General features: G+C 38.3%; 1 long non-coding RNA gene and 1 pseudogene across 1 annotated transcript; both read left to right on the top strand.

Annotated features, from left to right (window-relative positions):
• Positions 1-6803: 6803 nt before the first annotated feature.
• LOC141345142 (uncharacterized) lies at positions 6804-8934 on the top strand. Its single transcript, XR_012356953.1, has 3 exons — positions 6804-7104; positions 7455-7557; positions 8471-8934. It is a non-coding gene; the product is annotated as an uncharacterized lncRNA (long non-coding RNA).
• Positions 8935-14048: 5114 nt separating this feature from the next.
• LOC141345330 (uncharacterized) lies at positions 14049-24813 on the top strand (annotated as a pseudogene).
• Positions 24814-27088: the final 2275 nt, after the last annotated feature.

The following is a 27088-nucleotide window of genomic DNA, read 5'->3' as shown; positions in this document are numbered from 1 at the left end:
GCATTCCGCCCTATAGTAAAGTCCGTTTTTATGGAGTCCGCGATCCCGTCTGTGAGGAGACATTGTAAACGCGCGATCATGTACAGACAAATCACATGCCGTCGTGTAAAAAGATAAATAACATAAGGCTATTTAGTTTGTTTAATACAACAACAAGGGCCGTTCTGTAGAAAAGATAACCTTAACTTCTATTGTGACCTGGCGCTATATAGAAAATAAAATTAACTGGACGTTAAAGGGGGGCTGGGCGGGCCGACGAAGAATACAAAATATCGAACGTTTTATCGAACACATTTTTTATTGATATCGATCTCTTGTCTATCGCGATATATATCGTTATCGTTTTATCGCCCAGCCCTACTTTATAATGACAGTGAATGGCTGTTGAGATTCTGAAGTCCAGTGAAGTGCATAAATGGATCAAAACAGGACACTGTTCAACAATTAGAAGTACAAAATGAGAATTTGTAAAGAAAAATGTTGAAGTATTTTGATATAAGCCAAGAGGACACTGGTTTTCCTTTGCTGTAAACCAAACTGGGTTCTCTCAAGACTAGCATATTCCCACCAGAGCTTACGCTTCACCTATCCGCTGGACCACCACTTACTAACGAACGTGCGTACGACACTTAGCAAGAGGTAGAGATTACGGTTTATGAAGTTTCTAATATAGATGTTTTTTTTACACAAATCCATCGATTTGCTTCAGTAGGCCTTTATTTACCCTCCAGAGCCGTGTGGAGTACGTTTTATGATGGATGGATGCACTTTATTGGACTTCAAAATCTCAACAGCCATTCACTGCTATTATAAAGCTTGGAATCTCTTAATATGTATCTCCGATTGTATTTGTCTGAAAGAAGAAAGTCATAAACACCTAGGACAGCTTGTTGGTGAGGGTCCAAATGACTTGCTGAGAATTCAGACAGAGTAACTGAATCTCATAACAGGGCAGTAAAGACAGCCACGTGATGTTTCTGGAGCAGCTTGTGTGGAATAAAATGAAACACATCATATTTAACTCCTCTTAAAGCACAGGGGTCTATTGTCCAGCATCAGCTTCACAATAACACCAGACTTTGTGTAATAGAAGTATGCGACAGAACGCATTTAACAGCTTTTGCATCATTATGAGAACATTAGGAGTATTTCAACAATCTAGTCTTTACTGTTTAATGTCCTGATGAAGACATTCAATGCACATGAAATATTCTGCGTAATTAAGCCTAAATGCTTAGATGTCAGCTTTTTCTTCTAATCCTCTCAATATTTAATCTGCCAGCGAATGTGGAGGACTCCACATCCCACCAGCAGTCGCCTGTTCCACCACATTAATCCAGAATTTTTAACTCCTTGCACACACATCCTCCAGGCATGACATTAAAATAACCTCGCAGCACTTGAAAGAGGAGGAGAATTTCGTGTGTCTTTGTTCAGGATGTAAAAACCACTGCTCTGTCTCTTTGTTTGCTGTGTGGAAGTGTCAGAGTGTTGACTCATGGAGACGGTGAGTGAGAAGTCCTGAGGATAAAAGCCTGGCTGTAATTACTGTGCTCTCCGTTTCAACGCCGCCGGCAGCTCAGAGCTCTCCTAACTGCTCGTGTGTACTATGGTGACAATTATCAAGTGCAACCACAATCATCATGCTCTCATGCACTTTAAACCATAAATCTGATGCTATGTGAGAGTGTAACCCCTAAGGGCATGTAATGAAAAACATCTTATTAATCGCTTTATTGTAGTTTTATTTCCAATTAATTATTAACATTTATTATCTATTTACAAAATAGTTATATTTTTAAACATTTTGTAGTATTCATTGTGTGCACACCAAAAGCGAATTTAATTATTTGCATGAGTAGATTACATACAGTGCATCCGGAAAGTATTCACAGCACTTTTTCCAAATTTTCTTATGCGACAGCCTTAAAGGATTAGTTCACTTTCATAACAACAATGCACAGATAATGTACTCACCCCCTTGTCATCCAAGATGTCCATGTCTTTCTTTCCTCAGTTGTAAAGAAATTGTGTTTTTTTGAGGAAAACATTTCAGGATTTCTCTCTTTATAATGGATATGGATAGCGCCCAGAAGTTTGAACTTCCGAAATGCAGTTTAAATGCAGCTTCAAAATGCTCTAAACGATCCCAGCCGAGGAGGAAGGGTCTTATCTAGCAAAACGATCCGTTATTTTTGAAACAAATTGACAATTTATATAATTAACCTCAAATGCTCGTCTTGTCTTGTCTCTGCACAGTGAATGTGTAGTCAGCATAATCCGGGTCAATGCAGTTAGGGTATGTCTAAAAACTCCCATCTCGTTTATGTTTTCAATGTCAAAATCGTCCTATAATGCTGTTTTTGCTCTTTTTGTGTAAAGGGAGTTTGAGTTTCTTTGTATGTTCACTTTGTAAACACTATATGTCGGTGTCACGGATTAGGCAGGAACACACAAACAACGAAGTAATAAAAAGACGTATATTTAATAAATCCAACGGAATACAGGTAGACACAGGAACACCAGGGGAAAACATCCATCTAACATCAAAGACCGACAAGAATACAGGGGAAAACACACACCTTAAATAGACAGACTAATTACAAACACAGGTGCAGACAATGAGGGAGAAACCAAAAACACTCAGAACTGCGGGGGAAAAATGGGAGAAACCAACATGAAAGTCCGGGGGTGTGACATTACCTCCCCCTCCCGGAAGGCACGTCCTCGTGCCGATAAACAGACAAAAGGAAACAGTACAAAGTCTTAGGAGGGGGCTTTGGTGGAGGACGGACTCCCGGGAGGAGGGCACAAGATGGAGTCCAGGGTGGTGACGGAGGGAGGAGCCAAGGAGGTGACAGGAAGGGGCTGGAGCAGGAGGAGCCAGGTGGGACCCAGAACTCAGCCATGACGGAATTCCAAGGTGGAGCCGATGGAGGGAGGAGCCATGGTGGAGTAGAGGCTGACGACTCCATGGGGCCGACCGACGGAGGTGGAGCAGGTGGTGGGAGAGTCCGATGCGGAGACGGAAACCCGAAGATCTTGGGTGACACCGCGAATCCGGAGGGCCAAGGCGGAACCCAAGGCTCTGGCGACCAAGGCGGAGATGGAGATCCGGAGGTCCGCGGCGGAGCCGGAGTGACAGAGGGCCGAGGCTGTGCCCGCGGGAGGGAGGAGGTCCACCGAGCCAGTGGGACGGAGCGACGAGGCACAGCCGGAGGAGTATAGTCCAGAGGCGAAGGTGGGGTGACGACTGACCAGGGCGAAGCCGGAGGGACGATGGAGCCCGGTGGAGCTGGTGGACCGACGGGCGACGGCGGAGACGAGGGAGCAGAGAGCCGGGGTGGAGCCGCAGGGTCGGAGGGCCGAGGCGGAGTCCAGGACTCTGAGGCTGGAGGCGATGGTGAGGGATCCTCCAGCCATGACACCGATGGATACTGGCAGACCCACGGCGAACCCACCGCACAGATGGTGGGCTGAGGGTGAGCAAGGGGACAGACAGCAGACAACGGGGATTCAGGAAGGCTGGGTGGAACCAGCGGAGATACAGGACGACTGGACGTAACCAGTGGAGATTCAGGTATACACAGAAAAGGGAGGGTGGGTGGAAAATCCAGGCAGACAGGTATATCCGTAAAACAGTCAATTAAGTCCCCAGAGTCTTGTTCATGCTCACCCCCAGTGGTGGTGCAGTGGGCAGGGCTCTCTGCCGCCCTCTCTTGTTCCACGAAGCACTCCACCGTCGCAGATGTACAGGCCGGCTCTCGCACCTGGTCGGAAGTTTTAAACCCATTGGCGCTCCATACTACTGTCGCTCCGGGCTCGGGCTTCCCGTCTACGAAGGGCTCGTACTCCGCGGGTTGGGGTGGCTGGCTGGGCTCTGGGTCCGGAGAGGCGGGGAACGAGGGTCTGTTTCTCGCCAGTGTCCACTCCACAAACGCGGCGAAGTCCACTCGAGGGCCGTCATCGGACGACGGCGCTCTGCAAGACGCGTTGAGACTGGTGTCATAGAACGTACAGAGCGCGTCGTCCGGATAGCTGGTGGTATTAGCTACGAGCTGGAACATCAACGTGTAACCCTCGAGCGGTAAAACCCCCTGCTTCAGCCGGAGGAGGATGAATTCAGGACGGAGGAAGGAATCCAAACAAAAAGACTGAAAAACAGAACGAAAAACAAAACGGGGTGGAATACGCAAAAAAAAACTGTTTCGGTCGGTCTTTCTGTCACGGATTAGGCAGGAACACACAAACAACGAAGTAATAAAAAGACGTATATTTAATAAATCCAACGGAATACAGGTAGACACAGGAACACCAGGGGAAAACATCCATCTAACATCAAAGACCGACAAGAATACAGGGGAAAACACACACCTTAAATAGACAGACTAATTACAAACACAGGTGCAGACAATGAGGGAGAAACCAAAAACACTCAGAACTACGGGGGAAAAATGGGAGAAACCAACATGAAAGTCCGGGGGTGTGACAGTCGGTACTTTGGGTGAATTTGAAATTAGGGAAGAAAACGAGATAGGAGTTTTTAGACGTTCCCTGACTGTATTTACCTGAATCACACAGAGACTTAGCATGCGCTGAGCAGAGATGAGTCAAGACGAGCATTTGAGGTTAAAAAGTATATAAATTGTCAATTTGTTTCGAAAATAACCGATCGTTTCGCTAGGTAAGACCCTTCCTCCTACACTGGGATAGTTTAGAGCCTTTTGAAGCTGCATTTAAACTGCATTTCGGAAGTTAAAACTTCGCTATCCATATCCATTATAAAGAGAGAAATCCTGAAATGTTTTCCTCAAAAAAAAAAAAAAAAAAAAAAAAAAAAATATATATATATATATATATATATATTTACGACTGAGGAAGGAAAGACATGAACATCTTGGATGACAAGGGGGTGAGTACATTATCTGTACATTGTTGTTATGAAAGTGAACTAATCCTTTAATCCAAAATGGATAATATTTATTATTTTCCTCCAGATTCTATAAACAATATGACATAATGACAATGAGAAAGAAGTTTGTTTGAAATCCTTGCAATTTATTAAAGGGTTCATCGGGTGCAAAACTAACTTTTACATGTTGTTTGCACATTAATGTGTGTTGGTAGTTTGTATACACAACCACCCTAAAATGATAAAAATCCACCCAGACGTATTTTTTTATCTTTAAAAGTAATATCCCCTTTTTAAAATCAGATCATTCTCAGCTTCTTGTCGTTGTGATGAAACACAGTTGATTGACATGAGCGTCTTACCTTAAACCCGCCCTCACTGAGCTGAAACAGTCCGAATACGACTGCCATTGTGTGACTCAGGTGCAGAGGAAGACTCTATTTGAGTGATCGAGGTGTTCTGTTGTTGGATGTAATAATGAACAAAGTAGTAGTCATTTACTACCGACATCTGAGCCGCAGAAGACGAGGAGGTTTAACGTTACTTTTGTTTTTAAATGGAAAGCGCCAATCCCTATCTACATATGCATCTATCTTCGTGTGAATCATTTGTGATGCAGCTTCCCCCACAGCAGAAGTGAGTAGAAGGGCTTTTTATGCATCTTTGCAAATGGCCTTTCTTAATAATGTGCTTGTTGGCAAGTTTCGCCCTAAAGTCCCTAAAGAATCATATGAACTTGTGGAAAATGGGCATCCGTGACCCCTTTAAAAATAAAAAGTGTATTCACAGCCTTTGCTTAAAACTTTGTTGAAGCACCTTTGGCACCAATTACACTCTAAAAAGTGCTGGGTTATTTTTGTAAACACATTGCTGGGTTAATTGTGCTGGGTCAAAATTCTGGGTTGTTTGAGGCACTGTAAACACACAGTTGGGTTGATCATGCTGGGTCAAATGGACTATAAGGGGTTCTTTCACTATGAACACCTGGGTTGGGTTATTTTGACCCAACCGGTTTGTTTATTTTTTTCACTTCATCGAACATTCTGGATTCTTCACTCGTCTCCTCGCCAGGCGGTCACACACCTCGCAGCAAGCAGGATTATAAGGTAAATTAATAATATGATTATATAATTATTTACCTTTATTTTTAATAAGTTGTGTTTTAGAGCGTACTGATTTCACTGTTTAATGCAATATTTGATATGTCGCTGTGCGGGGTTGGCATTTTATTCCGTGAATGACGAACGTTGTAACTTAAGCAGCCTAGCGATGTACTTTTTTGCCTCAACAATCGCTTTATTGTTATATAAAGTGTGTGTGTGTGTGTGTGTGTGTGTGTGTGTGTGTGTGTGTGTGTAGTGTTATTTGTATAATTTACAGTATACATATGGCCTTTATTTTTCCTTATGGAAAGAGTAGGTCAGAAATACGGGGGTAAGTTCCTTTACTGTCTGCATACTGTATTGCTTTGTAATGTTTTGTCAAAATTAGATCATTTCATACAAAAATTGATCTTTTAAGGGCATATTTTTCAAGTAAATGTTTGCGACGTGCCGAATCCAACGATAGATCCATATGTTTTATGTTGAGCATTTTCGCGGTTTTTCCCTTGAGGTAACTTATCTGCATTAGCTAAAACGCTATGTCCCTTACTTTAATAACGTTAAAGCACAATATGACTGGTATGTACTATTGTTTATTACTTAAATGTAATGTTGTCTTAGCTACAGTATGTAAAGTTAGACTTAATCTCTTGTGGTGTATGTGGCCGTTCACATGTCGCGTTTTTTGCGCACTGAAGTTCGTTATTATACGCTCATAATGGAAGCTCATTTTTTCCAGGCGGGGGACATGGTTGCTTAGCAACGGCAGACGCCATGGGAGAGCAAGCTGCGTTTTTGGAAAGAAAGCGACGCGTCTTGCGTTTCCACGCGTTTTTAGGCGCGGCATGTGAACGGCCCCTTACTCTTTCTCTATTTTAGTGAATGCCTGTTTTGCATTACAAACTAGGAGACCAGTATAAACCTTAAACTTATTGAATCACATTTGTTTTTCAGATTTGATCAGATTTCACAAGACTTTAGGAAGCTACTGTATATCCAGAGGCAGACTTTTTGAAGACTGGGCTACAGTTGCAGACCTAATTCTTGCCAGTGCTCAGTGAGGTGCATTCCTGGGTGACATGACAAAAGGTAAGCTTTTTCTAATAATATGTCAATCTATAAAACAATATGCAACTGTATTTGACACACATCAACTGGTAAATACAATGGTACAGGAACACTTAACTTATTGCTTATTAGCTTGTATATTGGCTGTTAATTAGTACTTATGAAGCACAAACTGATGCCTTATTCTGCATGAGCATATTCTACATCCCTGAATCTGACCCCATACCTAAACTTAACCTGCAGTAGTTGAATGAGGGTGGGAATTAATTTGCATTATTTAAAGGAATGAAGAAATCTTCATATGAAAGTGTTTCAGTTTGTTTTGATTATAAAATATGGTTCACAGTTTGCATATTATTCCTATGGTTTAGATGCTAAAGGGGAAAGTGCTTTCAAAGTCCTGCCCACTCTGGATAAAAGGTCTTCAGACCCACAACCACGGAATCCCGGAGGCCATTCATTGACGTACAACCTGTAAGTTTTGTTTTACGTTTTCTGCTCTAATAAGGGTGTATGTATGTATATATATATATAAACTCAGTGGTGGCCAAAATTATTATAACAGTTGTATTTTCACCAGCTAAAAAATGATTTTAAGTCAGTGTTTTTTATCTTTTGCTGTAGTGTGTCAGTGAGAAATATCAGTTTACATTGGCACAATAGCCAATCCTCCACACAGAGATCTGATCTCATCATCATCCAGTCTGTCTGGAATGACATGAAGAAACAGAACAAACTGAGACAGAATAAATCCAGAAGAACTGTGACAACGTCCCCAAGATGCTTCAAGAGACCTACCTGCAAAGCTACCTGAAAAGCTACCTGAAAAACTATGTGCAAGTGCACCTAGTGTAGGGCAAAAGCTGCTTTAAACACAAAAGAACGGTCAAACCAAATGTTGATTTAATTTAGTTAATCAAGGTTAATTGATTAAGAACATTTATTTATGACATTATTTTTGACAGCGTCATTTTATGACATTTTTAGACAAGTGCTTAAAACTTTTAACAGTATTGTAGCTTTGCAGTTAGGTCTCTTGGAGCATCTTGGTGACGCTTTCACAGTTCTTCTGGATGATGATGAGAACAGATCCTGTGTGGAGCACAGAACAAAAATGTCACTGGATTATCACAATTAATGACAAAATGAATGGAAATGTAAACCGATATTTCCTACTGACACACTACAGCAAAAGATAGAAATCACTGACTTAAAACCTTATTTAGCTGGTGAAAATACTAGTTTTCTAATAATTTTGACCACAACTGTATGAAAAGTTGAGAAGTAAAATGAGCATTAATTTCATGCCTCTGTGTTTATGTTCATAAAATACACTTAACTTAAAATGTTAGTTATGTTGCAAGACTAAATGCCGTATAATTAACAGGTGGGGACCAACATGGTGGATTTGAGCCTTGGGATGAGACAACAACATTTCTAGACCTTCGCCATTGTTCCAGGCCATGCCATTGAAGCGGACTTGTTGCCTGGGAATTTCTCCAGCTTGCAGTATATCATATTGATGGACATAAGTCTTCATGTGTGAAGTTTTTTTTTGGCCACTTGTAACATGTTTTAAATTGTAAGAATTGTCTGGTGGACTCTTTGTTTGGCTTAGTTTTAATGGCACAATGTTTGGAATGATTCTAATGTGGTAATAATTCATTTTTGAGTGTTCTGCTGCTGCAATGTTGACATAAAGAATATGAATATAGTGTGCCTTGTTTACAGTTTTGGGTTTAAAAGAAACTCATCTACTAAAACCGTTATTTGTGTCTTTAAGGGTTGGACAAAATGTGTGACAGCTACACCTATTTGAAAACTGTATTAAAAAGAAATATGAAAACTCTATTTTATTCATTTTTTTGTGTTGTGTAACTGTATTACAGGAAAACAATAATAATTTTACATTCTTTTGTGATTTATATATTATTATTGGTAAATATAAAGGTAGCAAGGCAATTAGACAATAAATAACCCAATATTTTGGTAGTTTTTAACCCAGCAACACAGTTAATCTGACCCACTGGTTGGGTCAAATAAACAACCCAGCATTTTGGGTCAAATGATTTAACCCAGCACTTGGGTCAAAACAACCCAACGCGTGTTCTGTCCCATAGTTACCCAGCAGCTGGGTTATGGTTGGGTTATTTTTTAATCCAGCACTTTTTAGAGTGTACAGCCACAAGTCTTTTTGACTATGATGCTACAAGCTTGGCAACACCTATTTTTGTGCAGTGTTTCCCATTCTTCTTTGCAGTACCTCTCAAGCTCCATCAGGCTGGATGGATAGCGTTAGTGCACAGCCATTTTCAGATCTCTCCAGAGATGCTCAATTGGGTTCAAGTCTCTGGCTGGGCCACTCAAGGACATTCACAGACTTGTCCCGTAGCCACTTCTTTGTTATCTTGGCTGTGTGCTTAGGGTCATTGTCCTCTCAAAATATGAACCGTCACCCCAGTCTGAAATCAAGAGCACTCTGGAGCAGGTTTTTGCTGCATTCATCTTTCCCTCAAACCTGACTAGTCTTCCAGTTCCTGCCGCTGAAAAACATCCCCACAGCATGATGTTGCCACCACTATGCTTTACTGTAGGGATGGTATTGTCCAGATGATGAGCAGTGCCTGGTTTCCTCCAAACATGACGCTTGCCTTTCAGGCCAAATAGTTCAATCTTTGTTTCTTAAAGACCTTTTTCCTGAACACGGAAGTAAGCCCGGCTCTTAACTGAAAGAATGCTTTGCATTTCTGGTCTGCATTGTTTCTAGTCAAATTAGGGTATATTCCGAGCTAATAAACTAATGTTAAACCTATTCAAATGTTTTTAAAAAGCAATGTCGCAATGACCGTCATTTGTCAGTGCCTCACTTTAATGAGTGTGTAGATGACACGAAGCAGCGGACGTTAGCTACATTAAAAACAGACGGACGCTATTTGAATGGGTTCCTATGGAAACCGGAACAGAAAAGCATTCAATCTGACGTTAGAATTCGTAATGGCGGCGCTCATCGTTTACTCAGGAAAAAGGTCTATAGTCTGAGAGTCCTTCAGGTGCCTTTTGGCAAACTCCAGGCAGGCTGTCATGTGCCTTTTACTAAGGAGTGGCTTCCGTCTGGCCACTCTACCATACAGGCCTCATTAGTGAAGTGCTACACAGATAGTCGGTATTCTGGAAGGTTCTCTCTCCACAGAGAAATGCTGGAGCTCTTTCAGAGTGACCATCGGGTTCTTGGTCACCTTCCTGCCTAAGGCCATTCTCCCCCAAATTCTCAGTTTGGCTGGGCGTCCCGCTCTAGGAAGAGTCCTGGTGGTTCCAAACTTCTTCCATTTACGGATGATGAAGTATTTGGACTTCATGGCTTGTTTTAACTGTGGGACCTTATATAGACAGGTGTGTGCCTTTTCATATTATGTCTAATCAACTGAATTTACCACAGGTGGACTCTCGAGGATGATCAGGGGCTCCACTTTGGTAAATAGTTTTATATTTTTTATACATTTGCAAAGATTAAAAGAAAACTTGTTTGTAGAATTTAGAAGAAAATAATGAATATAAAGGGATAGTTCAACCAAAAATCAAAATTTGATGTTTATCTACTTACACCCAGGGCATCCAAGATGTAGGTGACTTTGTTTCTTCAGTAGAACACAAACAAAGATTTTTAACTCAAACCGTTGCAGTCTGTTAGTGATTTGAGTGAAAAAAAAACATGCACAGACAAATCCAAATTACACCCTGTGGCTCGTGACGATACATTGATGTCCTAAGACTCGAAATGATCGTTTTTTGCGAGAAACTGAACAGTATTAATATAATGTTTTACCTTTAAATTCATGCCAGTCGACACAAATGATGCAAACTGGGTGATGTGATTGCTGTGAATGCATTATATTTGCCTTAAATGCTCTTCTCATTCAAATGACGTGTTGTCACGCAAGTCAACACTTGCTCGCAGGATGTTTTCCTTGTCACTTGTGCAAATAAAACCATTATGGTCTGTGCACACCAAAAGCGAATGTAATTATCTGTGCAAGTAAATTAAATACAAAGTCAATGCAAAAACAAGAATAGAAGCAAATTCATGCCAGGGAACACAAATGACACTAAGTGGGTGACTCAGTTGCCACGAATGTGCGATATTTGCCTTAAACACGTCTTCTGCGCAACTTGAAAAATTTCAACTCAAGCGGGAAATTAAAATGTGTTGTCACCAGTGGCGATTTCTTTAAGACTGCAAGGGAAGCTCAGCTTCCCCTATAATGTCACAAAATTAATGGTCAAATTACGTACTATTGTATTAACATTTTATTGACTAAAAATGCGTTAGAAAACGTTAATCTCAAAGACGAATTCGTTCAGAATCAGTTAGATATAGCAGGTCGGCTGACTTGATTTTCTTCTCATACATTCCCGTAGCGTCACAGTGCATTTCCCCATTGAAGCCCAGCGTCCATTGACTTCAATGGGGCTGCTTTGAACGGTTTTTTTCAGTGCTTTGAAACTAGACGGTCATTGGATAAACGCTGCGATTATGTCCCGCCCACGGACGCTCAGCGTCTCTGGGGGTGAATGAGGAGTGGGCTGGCCTGGACGCTGAGCTTCTGCGTGATGATTGGAGGGTCTGTCGAAAGATTGCATCTCCTTTTGACTGACAGCGATTTTGTCCTATAAGGAATCGCTGAAGCTATTCGTTCGCGCTCTCTGCGGCCGCTCAGTCCCATCGTGGATTTCTCAAGTTCAGTCGAAATAAAAACTGCTGCAACCTATTTCTTTATATTTGCTTGGCGAAATTGCTTGATTTTCATCATACATTTCACACAATTATACACCACATTCCTTGTTTCACTTTTACAGAGTTTAATATTTTTTTAGATCATTCATTCATATGAAACTGCACACGAAAAGTCACTGGAAAAGACGCCTAGTTGGTACGACAGGGTCACAGACCATTTTCTTGAAAAGGAACGTAGGGCAGAATTTACTTTTAAATAAATAGACAATTTTATGATGTAGACCGAAAATGAGCTTCCCCTATTTGACAGACCAGTAGCCGCCACTGGTTGTCACATAATCCAACACTGCCTTTTTCTAGATTCCTCATGGTTTTTTTCCATGTCACTTGTGCAAATAAAACCATAATGGTGTGTGCATACCAAAAGCAAATTGAATTATTTGTCAGATTACATACAAACTCAATGCAAAGATGTGAATTGTCGAAACCAGGCGACATGAATGAACTGGCCAACGCGATTGCCGTGACTGCGCAAGTTGAAAAACTCGAGAGAAATTCAAATGACGCATTGTTGCGCAAGCCAACACTCGCTTGCTCTAGATTCTTCTGGATGTTTTTCGCCTCACTTCTGTGAATAAAACCATAATGATATGTGCACACCAAAAACAAAGCGAGTACTTGCATCGCGTTACTCGCTCTAGTTTACTTGCGAGATGTTTTTCCCATCACTCACATGAATAAAACCAATTAAAAAAACTTTTTACTAATACAATTGGACAACCCATCATGCAAATTTTCAGCTCGAGTTGAAATTTCTGAACTTGCAAGGAAGATATGATTGAGGCATATATTTGCGGCAATTACATTGCCCAATTTGCACCATTTGCATGGTCCTACGCAAATTCGTGTCTGTTCATCTTTTTGCATTGACTTTTGTGTAATCTAATTGAGTGAATAATTAAGTTTGCACACCATAATAATGCTCTCCTCCATTTTCAACCAGATGTGTCAGTAATCTGAGGCTTACGCAACAACGCATCATGCGAATTTCTCGCTCGAGTTGAAATTGTAAAAACTAATTTTGAAAAAAATCTACTCGCACGAATAATTCAATTCACTTTTGGTGTGAACACACCATAATAATGATGTTTATCTGCTTACCCCCAGGGTATCCAAGATGTAGGTGACTTTGTTTCGTCAGTAGAACACAAACGAAGATTTTTAACTCAAACCGTTGCAGTCTGTCAGTCATATAATAGTCAATGGGACCCACGGCTTTGAGAGCCAAAAAAAACATACAGGCAAAACCAAATTAAACCCTGTGTCTCATGACGATACATTGTGGTCTTTACACTCTAAACAGTCAGTCTGTGCAAGAAACTGAACAGTATTTATATAATTTTTGTTTTTTACCTCTGATTGACTGCAATGTCCAACTGTCTTGAGCACGTTTACAACTGTGTGACGAAGAGCAAGCAACCATAACTTAAGTTGATCAGTCTCAAAAGGTGAAAAGTTGCGCAAGCAAATGTAATCTTTTAGTTTTTAATCGGTTGCAAAAATCAGGATAAGCACAAGTAATCACCATTTTGAGTAGCCGTTGTACCCACAATCTCTATTGACTGCCATTATATGACTGACAGACTGCAACGGTTTGAGTTAAAAATCTTTGTTTGTGTTGAAGAAACAAAGTCACCTACATCTTGGATGCCCTGGGGGTAAACGGGTAAACATCAAATTTTCATTTTTTTTTTTACAGCAAAATTTAAACAGTAAAAAATTAAGCATATGACTATTAAAATTTGTAACTTTTTGAAACATGTTTTATGTTTTACAAATTACCATTACTTAAAAAAAAGGAAAACCCACAAAACCCATAGTAGGAAAACATATTTGTATTAAACGTTTGTAAGATTGTGTCATTCCTCTTTTACAGTAAGTCTCAGCCACAAAGGACTTGAGAGGAGAGATGATGTGCATAATTGCAGTGCTGTTGCTCATCTTAACGCAAGTCCTAGGGGTATAACATTAACTTGGTGACTAAGTAACAGACCCAGCCAAAGCCTTTATTGAATTTAGGTCTGGATAGCGCTCCTAAAAAGGCAATTTAAGAGCTTTAACCACTTAGCTGCATCATGCTTTAGGAGGAAGAGAGAACTGATGAAATTATCGATCTATCAGAGAAGTACATGAGTCACAGTGTGCTGGGATTAGGATGCACCGCCGGCACAACATGACTGCTGCTGACAGCATGAGAACAAACCGCCTGACAGCCAGCTGCTGTGAATGGAGAACTAACGTCTTCAGACCTGACGGCTGCATTAAAGTTTCAAACAGAATTAGCGCTGTGACCGCTGCAGAACGAGGTCAGGTGCTGAAGCCCTGTTAAAAACTATATGGAGTCAGATCCAGTCTAAGTGTCAGAAACACCTCTGGCTGAACTCAACCTAACCTTTTTGTAGCTTTTATTCATGTTTAATTCAGTTTTATTGTTAGTTTTTTAAGTATATATACCCCATGATTTACTCACCCTTGAACCATTCTAGGTGTATATGGCTTTCTTCATTCAGATGAATACAATCTGAGTTATATTAAAAAATGTCCTAGCTTTTCCAAGCTTTGTAGATGTTTTGAAGTCCAATAAAGTGCATATATCCATCATAAAAAGTGCTCCACATGGCTCTAGAAAATCTTAACAGGGATAGGTGGAGAAGTGTGGAAAAGAAACTGTCTTTTTAGAAGTGAGTGTACCATCAGAATGATTTTGAAACTTATATTTCAAGGTAAAAAAGCTTACAGTTGATGGAGGCTGAATTCAGTCTCTTAAGCTACATAGCTACAGACACTGAAACTGGGTCGAAACACATCACCTGTGAATAATAAAAAGATTATAATACTTTTAAAAATGATTACATTAAGATTTCACAGAGCACCATAATAGACTATTACCTTGAGTATTATGGCAAGCAAACCGAATTTGCTGGCAATTTTTGGCGGAAACTCTACAAATGGTTGAAGGAGATGCATGCTTGGCATACTAAATTTGACACACAGATTTTGAAGCTGTTCCCAGACAGATCCTGACAGCATATTGTTGTACATATTTAGGCTGTTGTGACAGACGAAGCTGGCAGAGGCAGACAGACTGGAACAAACTTTAGACACAAACATATAGTCTAGGACATAAGTGAGGCTGTGGAAGAAATGCACTGAAATACTTGATTCTCTAACACAGTTAAATATATAGCCTAGTATTTGTTTTAGATTAAGTTGCTTAAATAAATATATAAAATCTATAAATTAATATTATACTAAATATAATAGAGTGTTTTCATGACGCGTTATCAATCAGCCATATTGGCGGCACGGAATGTAAACAATGCCACTGAACCAAACGAAATCACATATTATGCTGATTATTGCTGCTGAAAATGTCAATCATTGTCATGTTTTGAGCTGTATTAATTAGTCAGACCAGGAAAAACATTTAGAGTAATATAGAATTCCAAAAGCTATAACAAACCAAGCAAAAGAGTGCAAAAAACTGTCTGAGGAACAAAAGGCATTTGTGGTTGGTCAAACTGAACCAGGATTTCCAGGGCAAGAATCTTGACAACATTCATGTTTGTTCTTATCATTTCCGGTCAGGTAGGTGAAATATTAGGCTGATATCTTAATTAATACTGCTCATTTGTATCTTTGCCAACTATTAACCTTAGTTTGTCAAAATATTTCACCCTTTCCTGCTTACTAAGATTTAGCATCTTCCACGCATTTCTTCCGTAGTTTAGAATAGACAGCGTAAATGAGCAGAGCAACCTATTCAGTGGTACATTAACCATGCAATCGATGCTGTTTACATCCGAGTATCGCTAATATGGCCATGCATCTGGATAACTGACCAAACCAAGATGTGCAAGCCTTCCATATAAATAAAAAGCATATTAAATAATTACATTTATTACTCTTTTTATTATTAAAAATAAATTATTTATTTTTGTAGAAATCCTTTTTTTGTATTCTGAGAAATCTGCTAGAAATCTGCTATTTTTTTGTTTTGTATGATACATTAAACAGAAATCAGAATGGTGAATGAAAATCTCAAATAGGTTTTTCTGCACTATAAAGAACAAATTTAGATTCAGAACTCTTTTGTTCTGCTATTTTGCTTTTATCACTTACCCTCTGTGAACTTCATCACCTATTTTGAGAAGAAAGTAGCAGCTATCAGCAACTCATTCTCACAAACCATTGCCCAATTTCACTGGCAATTTGCTGCTGACCTCATTTGAGACAGTCCCAGATGAGGAAAAAACTCACTATTTACAAATGAACACCTGCCTCTCGATCCCATTCCCTTGTCTCTCTGTCAAGAGCTCTATTTTGATGAAGTGATAATGTCAGTCAGATCCAAACAGCTGAGCACATGAAACCCCACAATTAGTCCACCAAGTCGGTCCAACAGTAAAACACTACTACAAACGCAAAACGATGCTTTTAATTGTGGTGTTATTGCTCTGGAATACTCGCGATTGTTTTGTGCTTCATTTGCGTCAATGAATTTTTGATGTGAGCATGTCATAAATAGAACACAGCGGCATCATGGTTATTATTGTATTTTGTCATGTTGCTCCCCTTGCATCTGGTAGACATTTTCTGATACAACCGGAGGTGTTGATATATCTCTTTGCTGCGAATGTTTGTAATGAGTTTGTACATAATCTGCTCACGCAAATAATGGTTAATGTACTACCGAATACATTTTTCTGCTAATTTATGCTGTCTAAACCATGAAAAAAATGTGCGATATATATATAAAGAAGAACACAGTATTTTTTGACAAACTAAAGTTAATAGGTGCTAAAGATACATACAAGCAGTATTAAAGGATAACTATTGCCAAAATGCAACCTGGGCTGTTTTTTTTTTACTGTAAATGAGACAAACTTATATCTAAAAGCATAATTACGACAAAAGAGCCGTTGAGATTGAGATTGGCCGTGATTTTGCGGTCAATGGCCGGTGAAAGGGAGTACTAAGGGCATAACTTTGAGCGCATCAAAATCGATATTTTACAACAGAAGGCTCGACACACCATGAAACTTTGCTCGAAGTATCGCCTGGGTCTCTTACATAGTGTAGAATTTATCTAATATTATAGTCACTGTTCTGTCAGTTTATGTCATTGGTTTCTCCCTTTGTCTCCCCCTTTTGATCTGTGTTCTTTGGTTTAACCCTCGTTAGCGTCATCCCCATCACCTGTGTCTAATCAGTTATCTCCCTTTATAAGTCAGTCTTTGTTTTCAGTCTCTTGTCGGTCCTTAATGTTATCACAACGTGTGTGGAAGTTCTGCCTGTTTCATCTTGAAGATTTATATTAAATATATTCTTTGTTTTGTATCTCGTCTCACGTCTTCGTTCGTCTAGCACGCAACCGTAACATTTTGCTTGTCCTTGGTTACTAAATAATACCATACTCCTGTTTATAAAATGTTAAAGGTATAGTTCACATAAATATGAAAATTTGCTGACAATGTACTCACCCTCAGACCATCAAAGTTGTAAATAAGTTTGTTTTTTCATCAGAACAGGTTTGGAGAAATATATTTACATCAGTTGCTCACCAATGGATCCTCTGCAGTGAATGGGTGCCGCCAAAATGAGAGTCCAAACAGCTGATAAAAACATCACAACAATCCACAGGTAATCCACACGACGCCATCAATAAATGTCTTGTAAAATGAAAATCTGCATACTTGTACAAAACAAATCCATAATTTTAACTTCAAATCATTGCACATGATAAACCAAGATAGATATCATTCCCATTACTTTTCTAGTTATATCGTGACTGTTTTACTATTTTGTCTACTCGTTTTAGTTTAGCCCTAGTGTTGTTGTACTAACTGGCTGTTAAATCGTAGTCTTAGTTTAATAAACAAGAACAAATAAGCACAGCTTGACCACAATTTACCTAAAATGAGAGAAAGAATTCTGAATTGGTGTGACCATGGTGTCTTGTTTTTTCACATAATGTGTGCTGATGGATCAATAAATTGAAAGGTGTACAACGAAGGTAAATATAATAAGTTTTGATTTCATGTTAACTAAAGGTCTATTGAATGGAACATTAAACACAATGTTCTCATCAAACATGCTGATCACAAACTGACCCAATCAAACCGGCCTGCAGTCAGAGGATAATTTTGTTATGGGTGTGGCTCCCTGAATTATTTTTAGGGCAATTTCATGAGTTTAGTTCCTCCTATTCTTACTTTCATCTTTGTATTCCGAATTCAACCTCATTATGCCACTTCCTGTTTATCAAGTAATCAAGAACAAGAATGTCAGTCCTGTAGAAGAACCAAAGGTCACGTGATGCAGTTGTGCGAGAGAGGATATAATGTTAGTGTGGTGAGAGCTACTAAGTTACCGCTATGCGGCCAGGCACATCAGTTCCTTGGGCTATCTGGGTGACCTATTTCCTCTTAAACTCATGGAATTTAAAGGTGCAGCAGAAAGGAAAGCCACTAAACAACCCATATAGTGATTAGTAATGTACATCGAAAGTGACAGCTTTAAATAAACCTATAAAATTGAAAAAGTAAATACCTGTATATGATAGATGAATCATTCTGTTTAGAATTAGGGTCAGATTTCAGTACTGTAAAAGTATCATGGTATCTGTGGCTTGCATTGTAATGCAATACTTATGAGTAAAGGGCAAATGGATATAAAAAAAACAGAGATGATCAGATGTGATTCTTCTAGAACATGCCTTTAAGACTTCAAAACGCAATACTAAGACCTGTCTCCTCCTCTGTGAATAAAACCATCCCTGCTGTGCCGTGAATAAAGCATGCTTGCCTAAACATGTTCTAAAGGAATAGTTTATCCAAAAATGAAAATTCTGTCATCATCAATCTTGCCAAATCTTGAAAAAGAAATTAAACGAGCAGGCCTGAAAAAAAAAAAAAAACATGTCAGGCTGTTCTGCACACCATAGTATGGACATTCAGTATTCAGACTTTAAGAGGTGTCGATTTGTTTTTGGAGGTCAGTAGTCACAGTTCTATTTCATATTCACTGTATGAAAGAAAGCAGCTTGGACATCTTGCTTTTCTTCATTCATGTTTCAGGGAAGCAATCAATCCACACAGATTTGAAGCAACATGATTTTCTTACAGGAACATATACTTGAAAATATACGCAAACTCTAAAGGAACTGTTAAAAAAAAAAAAAAAAAAAACGTAGAAAGGGGATCTTATTATAATATTAACACCCATAATCTGCATGTTTTCTTCCACAGAGCCACCATTTTATTTTCGCAAGCGACAACGGTTTACCAGTTCTAACACCACGGCAAATGTTAGAGCAAAGCAGGCTGTTCTGTCAGACGAACGCAGAACACTATTTAGAGTACCAGCCTTCATTTATTTACTGTATATTACACTGCTGCCACACAGATCAAATAAGAGACATGCAATTTCCTTCCCAGCTGTTTACCTTCACAGACATAACCGACTGCTTTTGGAACATAAACTTGTGTGTATTTAACAGTTTAAACACAATAAGACATGAAAGAGAGCTTAGTTTAGCACTCACATCAGTATGTCTTCGCCTAATTGTATATAGTGCGATAACCCTGTTTACGAATGGTTTCCACTACAATTACCATTACAAACCTTTTAACAATTAAAATGGTGTGTTTTGGGACATATTCCATTAGGATTTGGTGGTTTTAACAACCCAGTAATATAACACAACAATTACCAGTAGAAACCCACAGGGTCCATTACAGTTTCCATTTAAACCAATACAAGTCCCATTGCAATCAGTAAAACCATTACAGGAAAGTTATACCTTACCACTTAGCATAGAAACACAAGGTGTGTGTGAACATGTGACCTGGCTGAAATGCGTGTTTAACACGATGAATGCGTGAGACTTGATAGCCTTTGAGCCGAGTGTCTATTTACACAAAGTGCAAATAGATTGCCTTGTTGACAGAGGCTGTTCATATTAACTCCATCCACCAACATGTCATTGTGCCAGACCAGAGGTTCCGAACCACATTGCTGGAATACCCCAACACTACACATTTTGCATCTCTTCTTTGTCACACCCATTTCAGGTCTTGGAGTCTCTGCTACCCAGGTAAAAAAAAAGTGCACTAAAATACACTTTATTTAAGTATACTTAGTACACTTTTCAGTAATGTACTAAAAGTGCTCTATTTTCGCGCACTAATTTTGTACTTATTGTACTAAAAAATAGTATTAAGTATATTTTAAGATAAACTTAATACCATCTAAGTGTACTCAACTGTGCTATTTTGAGACACCATGAAATTGAAGTAAAATGTGCTTTTAACATACTATATCTGTATTTTAAAAAACAGATTTAGTTACAACTAGAAGTACACTTGAACCCTCATTTTAAACATTTATAAATATATTTATGACTAATTTAATGTATAACAATAATATATTAAAAGAATATACAAATTGTGAAAAAAAATGTGCTAAAATACAATTTAAGTACACTTAGTGCACTTCTCTAATGTACTTAAAGTGCTCTATTTTCGCGCACTAATTTTGTACTTATTGTACTAAAAAATAGTATTAAGTATATTTTAAGATAAACTTAATACCATCTAAGTGTACTCAACTGTGCTATTTTGAGACACCCTGAAATTGAACTAAAATGTGCTTTTAACACACTATATCTGTATTTTAAAAAACAGATTTAGTTACAACTAGAAGTACACTTGAACCCTCATTTTAAACATTTATAAATATATTTATGACTAATTTAATGTATAACAATAATATATTAAAAGAATATACAAATTGTGAAAAAAATGTGCTAAAATACAATTTAAGTACACTTAGTGCACTTCTCTAATGTACTTAAAGTGCTCTATTTTCGCTCACTAATTTTGTACTTATTGTACTAAAAAATAGTATTAAGTATATTTTAAGATAAACTTAATACCATCTAAGTGTATTCAACTGTGCTATTTTGAGACACCATGAAGATGAACTAAAATGTGCTTTTAACATACTATCTCAGCATTTCCAAATATGTATTTTGTTACCACTTATAATAGAATTGAAACATATTTCATAAACCTTTAAATATACTAATTAAACATAAAAAATAAACTTATTGATTATTTAAAATACATGAATAATATATAACAAATGTATACAAAGCATATTTATAATGTATTGGCCACATATTTTTATTAATAAAAAATACATTTGTTGATTATTTAAAATACATGAATAATATATAACAAATGTATACAAAGCATATTTATAATGTATTGGCCACATATTTTTTTTTTAAATAAAAAATACACTTGTTGATTATTTAAAATACACAAATAATATTTAATAAATGTATACAAAGCGTATTTATAATGTATTTTTTATTAATAAAAATGTGTGGGCAATACATTATAAATACGCTTTGTATACATTTATGATATATTATTCATATATTTTAATTAGTGTATTATAATGAATAAAAATGTGTGGGCAATACATTATAAATACGTTGTCACGAAGCGTGTAGGAAAGCGCAAAATAACGTCTTCAATAAATCCTCAGGCAGAGTAACGATAGACAGGAATGGCTGGAGAAGATGTGCACACAACGAAGGAACATAGGTGTAACGCTTGTAGCCAGACAAAGAAACATTGGAAATCAAACAAACTTATAAAGGGGAGATAATTACAACAACAGGTGGAGGAGATCACACTAATGAGCAGGAAGACCAAAAAAAGGCATGGGAGAAACCAAACAGACAATCTAACGGGGGATACACTGGGAAAAACCAAGGCAAACAGTCCAAGTGTCAGAGTTCTACCACAGCAAGATCCACCAGCCACGCCCCCTGAAGACACACACACGTTCACTGTCACCTGATTACTAATTACTCACCTGGATCCAATCAGCTCCCCTTTATATACCCGGACTGAATCATTCCTCGTTGTCTGATCTACCGATCACACCCCCTGCATGCTCTTCCCGTGGACTCTATGGTTTCCTGGTTCCATAGTTGGATTTACTTACCTGAACGCTGGACATCTCAGACTCACCTCCGTCTCTGCCTCCCTCTGTGCTGTGACACCAAGGGCGTGGCATACACTTTGTACACATTTATCATATATTATTCATGTATTTTAAATAATCAACAAGTGTATTTTTTTATTAATAAAAATATGTGGGCAAGACATTATAAATACGCTTTGTATACATTTGTTATATATTATTAATGTATTTTAAATAATCAATAAGTTTATTTTTTATGTATAGTTAGTATATTTAAAGGTTTATGAAATATGTTTCAATTCTATTTTAAGTGGTTACAAAATACATTTTTGGAAATGCTGAGATAGTATGTTAAAAGCACATTTTAGTTCAATATTATGGTGTCTCAAAATAGCACAGTTGAATACACTTAGATGGTATTAAGCTTATCTTAAAATATACTTAATACTATTTTTTAGTACATTAAGTACAAAATTAGTGTGCGAAAATAGAGCACTTTTAGTACAGTACTAAAAAGTATACTTGCTGTACTTAAAATGTATTTTAGCACTTTTTTTACATTTTGTATTTTTTTTACATATTACTATTATACTTTAAACTATTCTTATATATTTGTAAATGTTTAAAATGAGGGTTCAAGTGTACTTCTAGTTGTAACTAAATATAATTTTTAAAATACAGATATAGTATGTTAAAAGCACATTTTAGTTCAATTTCAGGGTGTCTCAAAATGGCACAGTTGAGTACACTTAGATGGTATTAAGTTTATCTTAACATAAACTTAATACTATTTTTAGTACAATAACTACAAAATTAGTGTGCGAAAATAGAGCACTTTTAGTACATTACTGAAAAGCGTACTAAGTATACTTACATTAAAGTGTATTTTAGAGAATTACCACACTCAAAATCAGTTTAAGTGTTAGTGCTAATAATGCATTCATATTAAGTGTACTTAAGTACAACTTTTGAGAATTTGGACTTCTGCTATAATACATTACGAATAGATTTTTAATAAAATTCATTTAATGTAAACTTAAAATTACCACACTCAAAATCAATTTAAATGTTAATGCTTATAATGCATTCATCTTAAGTGTACTTAAGTACAACTTTTGAGAAAATCTACTTCTACTACAATACATTACTAATAGATTTTTTATATATTGACTTATTTTAAACTTAGGATTAGTAAGTAAACAGTCTACTAAAAATCAACTAATGTTTAAAGCATTTAAAGCACACTTTTGAAAAACACACGAATAAAACTCTTTTGTATGTTTTTTCTGTAGTATACTTTATTTTAGTACACTAAAAATTTACTTAAGTATTACTGGTATTTAGTATACTTTTTTCAAGTGTACTAAAGTCCTACTGAAGTATAAACATACTTTTAATTAGTATATTTATAGTGTATAAACATCACACTTTTATTTAACACAAAAAAATAAAGTACTAAAAATGTATTTGCGGGTATTTAAGTGTATTTTCATTGCATTTAAGTATATTATTTTTTCACCTGGGTAGTGAGCTGATGATCTGTATCAGGTGTCTGATTAAGGAGACATGAAAAAACTTAATATTCTATAACAGGGGTTTTCAAACCTGTCCTGGAGCCTCCCCTGCCCTGCACATTTTGCTTGTCTCTCTCATCTAATACACCTGATTCAAATCATCAGCTCATTAGTAGAGACTGCAAGACCTGAATTGGGTGTGCCTAATAAGGGAGACATACAAAATGTGCAGGGCAGGGGAGGCTCCAGGACAGGTTTGAAAACCCCTGGTCTATAAACAGCTTATATTGAAGCCAATCTGCCAAAACGACTGTGGAATGTGTTGTTCATGATATAATAGTGTGACTAAATCCTGCTGCCACAGAAGAAGATTAACACCTGCTTCTACATCACTGCCTGTTTAACCTCGTCCACTGATTTGCACACAATAACGGATAAACAACGAGAGAGGCAAACGCAGGTCTACGCAGAAGCCAAATGGTAAAGATGCTCTGAAGACAACAAGATGCTGTGCAGTGCCAAGTTGTGAAAAAAAGTCTTTCCATTGCCTTCCATCTGATCCCAACATTAGGAAAGAGTAGGTGAACTTGAGTGGATGAAGTTCCAGACTGCCTCATGAAGAACTTGGTTCTTTGTTTAATACGTAAGTATTCACAGCCTTTGCCATTACACTCACAATTGAGCGCAAGTGCATCCTGTTTCCACTGATCATCCTTGAGATGTTTCTACAACTTGATTAGAGTCTACTTGTGGTAAATTCGGTTGATTGGATGTGATTTGGAAAGCCACACACCTATATAGTCTATATAAGGTCCCACAGTTAACGGTGCATGTCAGAGCACAAACCAAGCCATGAAGTACAAGGAATTGTCTGGATACCTCTGAGACAGGCACAGATCTGGGGAAGGGTACAGAAAAACTTCTGCAGCATTGAAGGTCCCAATGAGCACAGTGGCCTCCATCATCCATAAATGGAAGAAGTTTGGAACCACCAGGAGTCTTCCTAGAGTGGGCTGCCCAGCCAAACTGACCGATTGGGGAAGGAGGGCCTTAGTCAGGGTGGTGACCAAGAACCAGATGGTCACTCTGAAAGAGTTCCAGCATTTCTCTGTGAGGAGAGGAGAACTTTTCAGAACAACCATCTCTGCAGCACTCCACCAATCAGGCCAGATGGAAGCCACTCCTCAGTAAAAGGCACATGACAGCCCACCTGGAGTTTGCTAAAAGGCACCTGAATGACTGTCAGACCATGAGAAACAAAGATTGATCTCTTTGGCCCGAATGCCATGCGTCATGTCTGGAGGAAACCAGGCACTACTCTTTACCTGGTCAATACCATTCCTACAGTAAAGCCTGGTGGTGGCAACATCATACTGTGGGATGTTTTTCAGCAACAGGAACTGGGAGACAAGGGTAAGATGAGTGCAGCAATGTACAGAGACATCCTTGATGAAAACCTGCTCCAGAGTGCTCTGGACCTCAGACCAGGACAACGGTTTATCTTTCAACAGGACAATAACACTAAGCACACAGCCAAGATAACAAAGGGGTGGCTATGGGACAACTGATATCCTTGAGTGGCCTAGCCAGTGCCCAGACTTTTAACCCGATTGAACATCTCTGGAAAGATCTGAAAATGGCTGTGCACCGACGCTCCCCATCCAACCTGATAGAGCTTGAGAGGTCCTGCAAAGAAGAATGGGAGAAACTGCCCAAAAGTATGTGCTAAACTTGTAGCATTGTACTCAAAAAGACATGAGGCTGTAATTGGTGCCAAAGGTGCTTCAACAAAGTATTGAGCAAAGGCTGTGAATACTTATGCTAACTTGTCCAAGTTGCTTTGCAGGGTTCTACTGGACCATGTAAGGTCTAAGAAAGGAGTGTGTATTCTATATTCTGATAAAAGGCTATCAAGCCATGTACGAACCAGTGGTCGTTTATGATCCTGTACCTGGAGTGTCAGCTATACTACTGTATGCTGCAGCTGACTGACGAAACCTTTCAATGTACTCCCTTACAGTTTCATCTTTCTTTTGCATGCAACTAGTGACCTTTGACCAATCCACTTTTGGTCCAACAAAATTCTAAAACTCCCTATTCACTATGGTCACTATTGAGTCTATATGTTCTTTAACAATGTTTTGACTTCATTGTCTGTCCATTAAGGGGTAGCTACTCCACCTAATCACTCTTGCATTACTACTAAATGACTGTCTTTCTGACACAACGGGACCCTTCTAACACCTCCCTGGCAAGCAGAGGATAAGCTTGTTAACACATAAAAACAGTTATCCCTCTTGGGAAGCAGAGGATGCACCAATATGTTAGCACAGAAGTTAAATCTTCTTCCCTGGCGGCATAGAGGACAACTACATGTACTGGTCTGTGGTGGTTCTTCTGGTAGTGTAACACTCACCAAATTATTGTTGAACTGAAAAAAAAGTGTCTGGAATTCAGTCTGGAACGATGTCAGACGAGAAACTTTTCGGGTCACGGCACCAAAACTATTGGAAACTGCTGGATCCAACAGTAATGTTGCACATACAAGTGTGAGTAACTTTTTTTTTATGTATGTGGTCACTGTTGCTTTGTCTATTATTACAGATCGTATTTATGCGTTTTTAACCTAAATCACTGTTGGCGCCAATAGCCTTATGGTTGTCTTATGCGCGTCTACCATTTCATGTGTGGTTTCAGTAACTTGATGTGATGGGGAAATGAGCTGTGTATCATCTGAAAAGTTTTATATTCAGTCGGGCTGCCCCCTAGTCAACGAGAAGAGGCTTGGTCGACCAAAATTTTATTAGTCGCAGAAAAACCCCCCCACAGTAAGTGGCGAAGTCACACAGTCCGTGACGGACAGATTGTTAAAGGCTGGTCTATGTGGTAATATAGAGCAGGATATCAAAATGCCTAACTATCATTCATCAACCTCAGATGTTGGCTTTTCATTTGAAAGATGTAGGTAGTAGCAACTTTACATGGCCACTTAATCTAATGTTAACCTAGCAAAATGTGTGCTATTGAAGTGTCATGTAAAGACTGTTTATTTGTGTGTACTCAGAATAACAACAAAACATTGTGCTTTTGTAAAATAATGAAAGCAAACAAGATGCACTTTCTGCCGTCTTAATCTCTCTGAACTTGAGCGTAACACTTCAAAACTCTGTGTATACTTGCCTTTCAGACATGAAAAATGTGTATATATATATATAGAGTTAAATGCCTACTTTTAAATAAACCCATTTAAACAGAAAACAAATATTCTCAGTTTATGTAATCCACATGAAACATACATACAGGTGCATCCACTACTGCGGAGATGACGAGTCAGTGTTGCTGACTTCATCTCTTAAATCGAAAACAGAGAAAGCGCTAGTTTTTCAATAAATTATTAAAACATTAATATTAATGCAGTCTCCTTACTCTTTTATCTGCCAGTGCCCTATGGCAAGCTTTTGTGCTTGAGCACTTATTAGGTTATGTAGGCAATTAAAAGCTCATTATTATGATTTATATGGTTTATTAATAAACATGCGACTAATAGTCGACTATTGCTTAAAATGAACATCTAGTCAACCAGAAAAATCTTTAGTCGAGGGCAGCCCTAATCCAGTCTCCACTGGAGTCGTTTAGTTTCATCAGTTTAGTGTTCTGCAACACGCGACTCAAATGTTCTACTCTTCATCCAAATATA

The sequence above is a fragment of the Garra rufa genome, chromosome 11 (genome assembly GCF_049309525.1).
Source record: "Garra rufa chromosome 11, GarRuf1.0, whole genome shotgun sequence".
NCBI lineage: Eukaryota > Metazoa > Chordata > Actinopteri > Cypriniformes > Cyprinidae > Garra > Garra rufa.
The sequence above is the reverse complement of the archived record's forward strand: the minus strand, read 5'-3'. Positions and strand labels throughout refer to the sequence as shown.